The following is an 8,385-nucleotide window of genomic DNA, read 5'->3' as shown; positions in this document are numbered from 1 at the left end:
CTCACGGTACCACACAGTGTGGAGGGGCAGGAGACGAGGAGAGGGTCAGATGATTCTCTGCATACAACACCCACCGCTGGGTTGTTAAATACAATGAGTGATTGATGTGTTAACCATTTTCTGCTCGGCTGGAGGAGAGTAAGGCCTCATTTCCACCCGCAGTGGATTTCACCCGTGCTCGCAGCCATGGACATTTTCTCACCTGTCCGGGTGTGTTTTCAGTTTTTTTTACATTACTTTTTGCAAATCTTGTCCACTTTGCTGGCTAATCCCAGGATAAAAAGTCGCGGGCAGAATTTCCGTGCACGGAGATTACGCCCTGTGTGAACCCAGCCTAAGATTTGCCCTTGTGTCGCTGCATTCCAAGAGCCATAACATTTTTATTTTTCCATCAATGGAGCTCTATAAGCGCTTGTGTTTTGCAGGATGACCTCTTATCTAGAGGCAAGATTAACAATATCTACAATTCTGGCATGTTTGCATTTTTGTTCTTTAACAGTGTTCGCTGTGCAGTATACATATGTTACACTAATTCTGCAGTTAGCACGATTACATCCATACCAAATTTATATACCGTGTTTCCACCATAAATAAGCTCTAGCCTGATTTTTGGCTATTTTCGTGGGCTTAGTCACAAGGGCGTATATCGGCAAGGTTTTCACTGCCCCTCTGATGCATTGGTTTATAATGCATCAGTGCACAGGGGCGGGATGGGGCGGAGTTAAGCTCTGCCCTGTCCCGCCCCTGTCATTGCAAACAGCAGCAAGGGGCAGAGAGGGGGTGGGGCTTAGCACACTAGCTCCCGCCCCGTCCCTCCTCCTCCCCATTCAGAGAGCCGTCGAGGGAGAGGGAAGGGGAACACAGCTAAGCTGTCTTTCCCTGCCCAACGTCAATATGCCGAGCCCCGAATCACATAGTGGCGTATATCGGCCGTCCATTATCACAGCCAGCTGATTATACGCTCGTGTGAATAAGCTCTTACCCCAAAAATAAGCCGTAACCAGACTACATTAAAAAAATAAAAATGAATACATTACCTAGCAGCCACGGTCCGGGCCGTGGGTGATAACGGGAGCCCTATACACCTTTGCTAAGTAGGGGCCATAATAACTAAATAGAGCCACAAAGGGCAGTTATTTAGGGCCACAGAAAGAGCACAGTTATTTAGGGCCATAAAGTTGTTGTTTAGGGAGGCAGAGGAAACATTAATTTTGACACCAATTCAAAAAGTGGTGACAGATAACCCACAAGTACCATACGAGGTATTGGTTCATATTTTGGACAGAATACCTAAACTCACAAGCACACATCAAGGGTCCTCGTTATCTTTTGAGTCCCTACATTAACAAAACAACTAAACCACAGGAAACATAACCCTGCCTATAAGTGGGGCGATCATTCCAATAGTGACAGCCCCACAAGACATGGTACACAGCAGGTGTCTGCACACTACAGATACAGGGGAATCCCACTCAGAACCTTATGCATGCATACATATACAAAGCCAGACATAGTTTAAACATCCATACCCACATCTGATGGAGAAGAGTCTAAGGTGTCAGACATCACCCATCTGATGGAGAAGAGACTAAAGTGTCAGACATCACCCATCTGACAGAGAAAAGGACATCTGATGTCTGGAATCACACCTGAATGTAAGCTGAAGCCCGCAGAACATGCGAACAGGGGAATCAGATGTCCAAACAGTCTTCATGAAAAGTATGGGAGAATGACTCAAACTAATGACTTAAACTCAAGAAGACAGCATGCATTACTCCAACCAGCAGTCTTCTGGGAGGGAATGATAAAGTAAGTATAATGACTAGCATCCTGTAGTAAAAGCGGCTGGTATTTATGTGCAGCAGACCAGTGCTGATTGGCTGGAGAACTCCAAATCATCCGCCAGCCAAATTTACCACACCTGCAGCAGTGGGATCCTGGAAGTATATAGTAAATGTTGAATAATGAACCACATTATTTTAGGAGGATTACTATAGGTTCACTTCACTGTGATTTAGGGCAGGTAGTGTAGTGGCCCAGAGTTAGTGGGGCCCCTACAGAATGTTCTATGTCTGTCTCGTGTCAGTGTCTTATGCACAACCTAGACCTGTTCAATCCAGGAATCCTCGGTGCTTCTGCTGACCGCTGGGAGAAGGAAAAACCTGCCTCATAGCGTGAAGAAGGAAGAGAGTGAGTGTTTGCCAGTGAAGAGAGAGAGTGAGTACTGGGAGTAAGAAACCTGCAGATAACTTGGACTGTGGATTGTACAAATAACCCGTGAGCTCCACCGAGATATAATTCTTGTAAGCTGTGATTTTCTGCAATTGTTATTAACTTTATTCAAGCGTTTAAGTAAATGAACAAGATTTATTCGGTTTTGTTCCAAAATATACACTTCTGGTGTTGGACTACTTTATTCCCTCCAAGATCCATCCCTGAAGAAGGAACGGTGGTGTCATGAGTGATAATTGGACTTAAGGTGACCCCTGGTTACGATCCATGTGATCTCCCCCAGCAGTAATGTGATCAAGTCCCGAGCTACCCCCAGGGGAGGAGATGGTAGACCCCCTGTGACAAGGCCTTTCTCTACCTTGCTGTCTCCTCGGCTGTGGGCCTGCTCTTATGATGCTGCAGTAGTATTGCGGGTAGTATTGCAGTATCATGTATAACTCATCCTGGTCAATTTCTATACATCTGAGATGTGGCTGGTTACACCAGAGAGGACTCCAATCACTTGTACAGGATCTGTCACAGCTGTTCTGCCTTATAGATGTGCAGATTTTAGGTGTGTGCCTTTAAAGGAAAAGGAAACTCTGCCTTGTAAACGCTGTAATTTGTCTGCCCCACTCTTCCTGCCATCAAGGTGAAGGCTATTATTGCCGACTCTGCACTTTCTCAACTATATTATCAACCTCACATAGGGTTCATTGCAGCTGCTCGTGTGAGACGCCAGTTAGTGTGAATTCCCCTGTGATAGAATGTGCTGGCATTTACACTGCACTACATTGTTCCTCAGATCACACGTTCCATTTTGATTTACTTTTAACCCATCATATACAATGAAGTTTTCCGCCTCCATACATTTACATGTTCTCTGTGATGGCAGCTGGATTAACTGACTTGGTTAAATCATTTCTCAGATCTATGTCCGCAGGATATGTATGGCGGCACATAGCGTAGCTTTTGGCCTGTAATACGGACATGTAGGCTCTCCTTGTACTGCTGTGCGCCCGGTGTTCTCCTTGGCTGTGCCTTGGAATTTACAGGAAACTACATGGCTCACTTGTTAGGGGAGATTTAGGCTAGCTTCACATGGGCGAGAAATTCGCATGAGATTTGTGCGCTGTGAGACACACTAATATATGAACCCAAATTCATGTGTTTTAGATATTTTTTTGCATGTTGTGTGGGAGCGTGGCTTAAATGAACGAACTATATAAATGGCACTTTATCTAGTCATGGCCTCTATCTAGTCCTGCAAACGTCCACGTTTAGCCTTGAAAAACAGGTGGATTGAACTTTCCAGATATGCGTGCGTATAATATAGCTAGCCTTGTGTGACACTCAGTTGACTGGTTACTGAAGACCAGGCATTTCTCAAACTACCAGCTAGAGAATGACCTGATGCATCCTTGGAGCTTAAACGCTCTCCTACACACAGGATTTTCTAGTCTTCCGTCGGAGGCCAAACATTCTACTATGGCAAAGGACACCATTGCCGCCTGGAAAATAACCCGCAAAAACTATCAGCTACCGTTCAAATTATATATGGATTTGTGGGGGAGTCTGGAGTTCAAAGGAGATAATAAAATGTTCGAGCTATGGCGTCCCAAGTGTCTAAATATTTAGGGAGTTTTCGTAGAAAGATTCATGGATCCGGATGAGATCATAGAATGCATGCGCCCATTTAGTAACACATCCTGGAATCACACTCAGGGCTTATTCACACGGGCCTATCTTTCCTCAGTATTTTGTGAGCCAAAATTAGGAGTGGAATATGAAAAGAGAAAGTATAAAGGAAAGATTTGCAGTTCTTCCTTATTTTGGACGCACTCCTGGTTTTGGCTCACAAAATACTGAGGAAAAATACGCCCGTTTGAGTAAGCTCTCCGGCAGGAGCAGGTCAGTTAGGAAGATTAAAAATAACATAAAGGAATTAATGAATTAATTAATTCACATAGGAGATGAGAAGATGATATTTTTAGGCAATAAATAGAAATTTTTGTATATTAATACGTCGTAGCATATAGGAAATGAATAAAAAGATAAAACAAAGAGACACAAAGTTATACTCTCAATATCCACTGTTAGTTGTCCATTGTTTGTTTATTTTATTTTGTTCTATGTTGACAATTAAAGCTAATGTGCTACCATGTTTCCCCGAAAATAGGTCCTACCCCAATAGTAAGACCTATCGAATTTTCAGGGGAGGCTTGAAATATAAGGCTTCCCCCGAAAACAGAACCTATCTTGGGTGCCACACACAGAAAAAAAAAATCAATACCACATGGTCCACGGCATCCCGATGGTCTCCAGCAGCGCTGCAGCGGCGCAGTGTCCTCCGTCTCACAGCTGCCTTCTGCTGGCAACGGGGCTTTGAATACCACACCTTCGGCAAAGCGAGCGCTGTGATTGGCTAATCGAGCGCCGGCTGTGATTGGCTGCCAGCGCTCGATTAGCCAATCACAGCGCTCGCTTTGCTGGAGGCAGGGTATTCAAAGCCCCTCGTCGCCAGCAGAAGGCATCTGTGAGATGAGGAGGACGCCGCGCCACCACAGGACAACATTGGGAGGCAGCGGACCAGGTAAGTACAAGGCCCCCCCAAAAAATAAGACACTGTGCCCTTTTTGGGGGGCAAAAAAAATATAAGACAGTGTCTTATTTTTGGGGAAACACGGTGTATATATATATATAATTGTTAACCATTGCGATGCAATTATTCAAAGTTGTTAAATGCGCAAGACACAATGCATTCACATTTTATTTAATTGAATTATATCAGTAAACTATTAAGTGGATTCCACCCTGGGGTGCGTATTTTCCTAATGGCAACATGTACATATGTTCAAGAGGTCAATATAATTTGATTACACAAATTCCTTTTTTTGGATCGTTGATGATATGTTTTGTTTTTGATTATGAAAGAAATTGTAATAAAAACGCACAGTACTATGCGCCGATATACAAACACAAATTAGTCTTATCAACCTCATTCATAGCGCAAATACATTGCTCTGAGGCGAGCATATTTACGCATGCTCAAGCGAAGAAGCACGTTGACAGGATTAATACATGTGCTTGATTGTTTTTCTCCTAAACCCTTTAAGACTTGCTTCACATCTAAGGGCTCATTCACATGGGTGTATGTTGCCCGCACATTAGGCGGCGTCACATGCACCAGATTCGTGCATTGTGGGACGCACAAATCTCGCACGAATATGAACCTCAATGAGGTCATAAACATAAGCGATTTTTTTTTTCCCGGACAAAAATTGTGGCATTTTCTATCTTGTGCGTGCTCTCGCATCGCAATGCCCATTTTTTCAATGGGGCCAGTGTCAGCATTGCACCACATGCTAGGTGCACACATTGAAACCAATGGGAAATACTCTGCGATATAAAAACACCTTTCAGCCGCAAGGAAATCGCATGTTGACGAGCGCGATATCAGGCTGTGATTCACGGCCCAATATCGCGCTCACCCGTGTACACCCGCCGTCCAGCTGTCCTGGTAAGTGATGGGCCGGGGGGGCTGCCGCTGCGCCCGGGGGGGGGGGCTGTCGCTGCGCCGGGGGAACTAGCGCTGGGCCGGGGGGGGCTGTCGCTTGGCCGGGGAGGCTGCCGCTGTGATGGGGGGGGGGGGGGCTGCGCCGGTTACCTTCTGCCTGGCGGTGGGTGACAGGTCGGCCGTGTTCACTCCAGGGGTCCGGTCGGCGGCTGCGGGGCGTCTGGTTGCCATGGAGACACAGCTGGTAGCGTCTCGGGAGCGCGCACGTCGTGCTACAGCAAGCGATGCGAAAAGAGCTGGTGGCCATCTTGGGAAAAAGTTTTATAAGTTGCTGAAACGCTGGAACGGTAAGTAGAAACCAGCTAGGAAAGTAATTTACAGGGGTAATTAGTAATGTATGTTTAATTAGGGGGACTGGGAAAAAAAAATTCACTGCTTCCTCGAGACATCTCCTTTAATTGGCTGCGGGTGGGACTTCAATGGAGGCCGTCTATGCAGATTCTGCGGTAAAAGAGAGCATGCTGCGATTATTCTTCCATTCGCAGAATACGCAATTCATATCCGCAAGTGTGTAGGAAAAATCAAAAGTACATGTTCAGCATGGATCAACCGCGGGTATGGCAAGTGGGGAATCAGCAATTCAAGTCCGGTGGTGTGAGATCGGGCTTAGTATGTCTGTCTCTCTGTGCCTTCCTTGTAATGCTTTATTTAAACTCCAGAGGGAGCTTGAGTACAGAATTGCAAGCATTGCACAGGTTTATGGCTGCGTTCACACATGGCATTTTCTTCTTGAGGTTTTTAACTGCAATTAAAAAACACGTAAAAGAATGCATGCTTTTTAAAGTTAAAAACAGCATGCATCTTTGAGGGGGTTTTTAATTGCTGTTGAAAAATGCAGCAAAAACCGCCATGTGTGAATGCAGCCTATCACATCATTATCAGCTGATGGATGCCGCCGCCGCCGCTGCTGTGTGTATCTGTGGCCGGCCTGTGCATAGTCTCTTCCCAAACTGCACACCAGTTAGGCCCAATGTCCACGGCGGAGTTTTGCTCCGGAATCCGGAGTGGGCGTTCCGCTCTGGATTCCGCAGTAATAAGCCTCCGTGTCATGCTATGGTAAAACGATCCTTCATATCCATGAGCGGAAACCAATTGCAGTTTCTACTCGCGGTTATGTAATCACAGCATTCTCCATGCTGCTGTGGTTCCCTCATTGCAGTCAATGGAAGCCGTCCGATCCACGGTACAGAAAAAAAAGAGTGTAAGCACGGTCCTCGCCCACAGACGGGGTCGGATTCTGCTATGGGCTCCCTCATGTGGAATTCTACCCGCCCATGGACATGAGTCCTAAATGTAGCAGGAGAATGGAACCCTCTAGTACTGATCTGAACGAGCCGTAAAAGTGAATGGATGCTTCCACGCAGAACATAAAGGCTGCCGATTCTCTGTGCAGAAATCCTACAACATGGTCCAGAGTTCTCTCAGTGGAAAATCTGCATCAAAATCTGCATCATTTCCACATCAAAAACCTCGTTAACCCCTTAAGGGCACGGCCTATTTTGGGCTTAAGGACGCAACGATTTTTGGCGGATTTTCATCTCCATTTTTCAAAAGTCATAATTTTTTTACTTTTTTTATCGAGAGCACCATTCCACCATTAGGGCAGGAGATGCTGTTGCATCCTAACACCTTTCCATTCTTCTACTTACTAGCTAGGATTGATTTCTAATGTCTATTAGTAGTTGGAGTATTTACTCTTCCCTGGAAAGGGACTATAGAGGTTCTTCCATCTATTTTCCTCTCTAGTAGTTATATCTTTGTTCTTTGGGGTATTGTCCTCAGTTTGAAGATCATTTATCCTGCCATAGGGCTAGATGTATTGATATGGTCTATTACTTTGCAGACCATTTATCCTTTGACAATACTATACGCATATAGGGTCTCTAGCGATACAAGAGCCCATTTATGGCATTCATCGCCATTGCGTTCACGTACATCTGGGCCTTTCAATCATCCTATTAGGACGCTACTAGCCTGTTTAGCTCTAGCTATAAGATAACAGTGGGCATTTATACCTACATCCAAACTGTATTAAAACAGTGGGCTGATCAATATTTTCTATGGTTCCTGAAGAGTCACTTACGTGATAGAAATGAACCAATTAACCAGAATCAATGAATTATAATCAATGAACTTTAACAGTTATTAATTTATTTATCATCTATTCATTGAAATTATACACCTATTGAACTAATATACTATCTATCATTCTTACATGGTCTTAGTGGGAATCATCTTCCCATGTTGACCTAAACCAGTTAACCATGTTTCTCTATACTCCTATATGGAGAATTTGGAATTTGGTAGATTGTAGCCATTCCGGGGCACTATTCTACATAGTAACAATCTAATAGTGTTCTCCTGACACACTTTTTGATTCAGTTGGATTTACTCCAGATCTCATATACTGAAAATTTGGGGGGGGTCAATACGAATATAAAGGGTCTACCATTTACAATAACTGACCTTTATTCTCTACCTCCATCAATAGGTATTTTGAGACAGATACCCTATCTGGGCCGGTTATTAAGTGGGGGCTCATCTACTCTTTGTAGTCTACCCCTAGGTTGTTTGTGGGTCGGCCCATTAATGTGTAT

Source organism: Eleutherodactylus coqui, chromosome 7, assembly GCF_035609145.1.
Source record: "Eleutherodactylus coqui strain aEleCoq1 chromosome 7, aEleCoq1.hap1, whole genome shotgun sequence".
Lineage (NCBI taxonomy): Eukaryota > Metazoa > Chordata > Amphibia > Anura > Eleutherodactylidae > Eleutherodactylus > Eleutherodactylus coqui.
Note: the sequence above shows the minus strand (reverse complement) of the source record.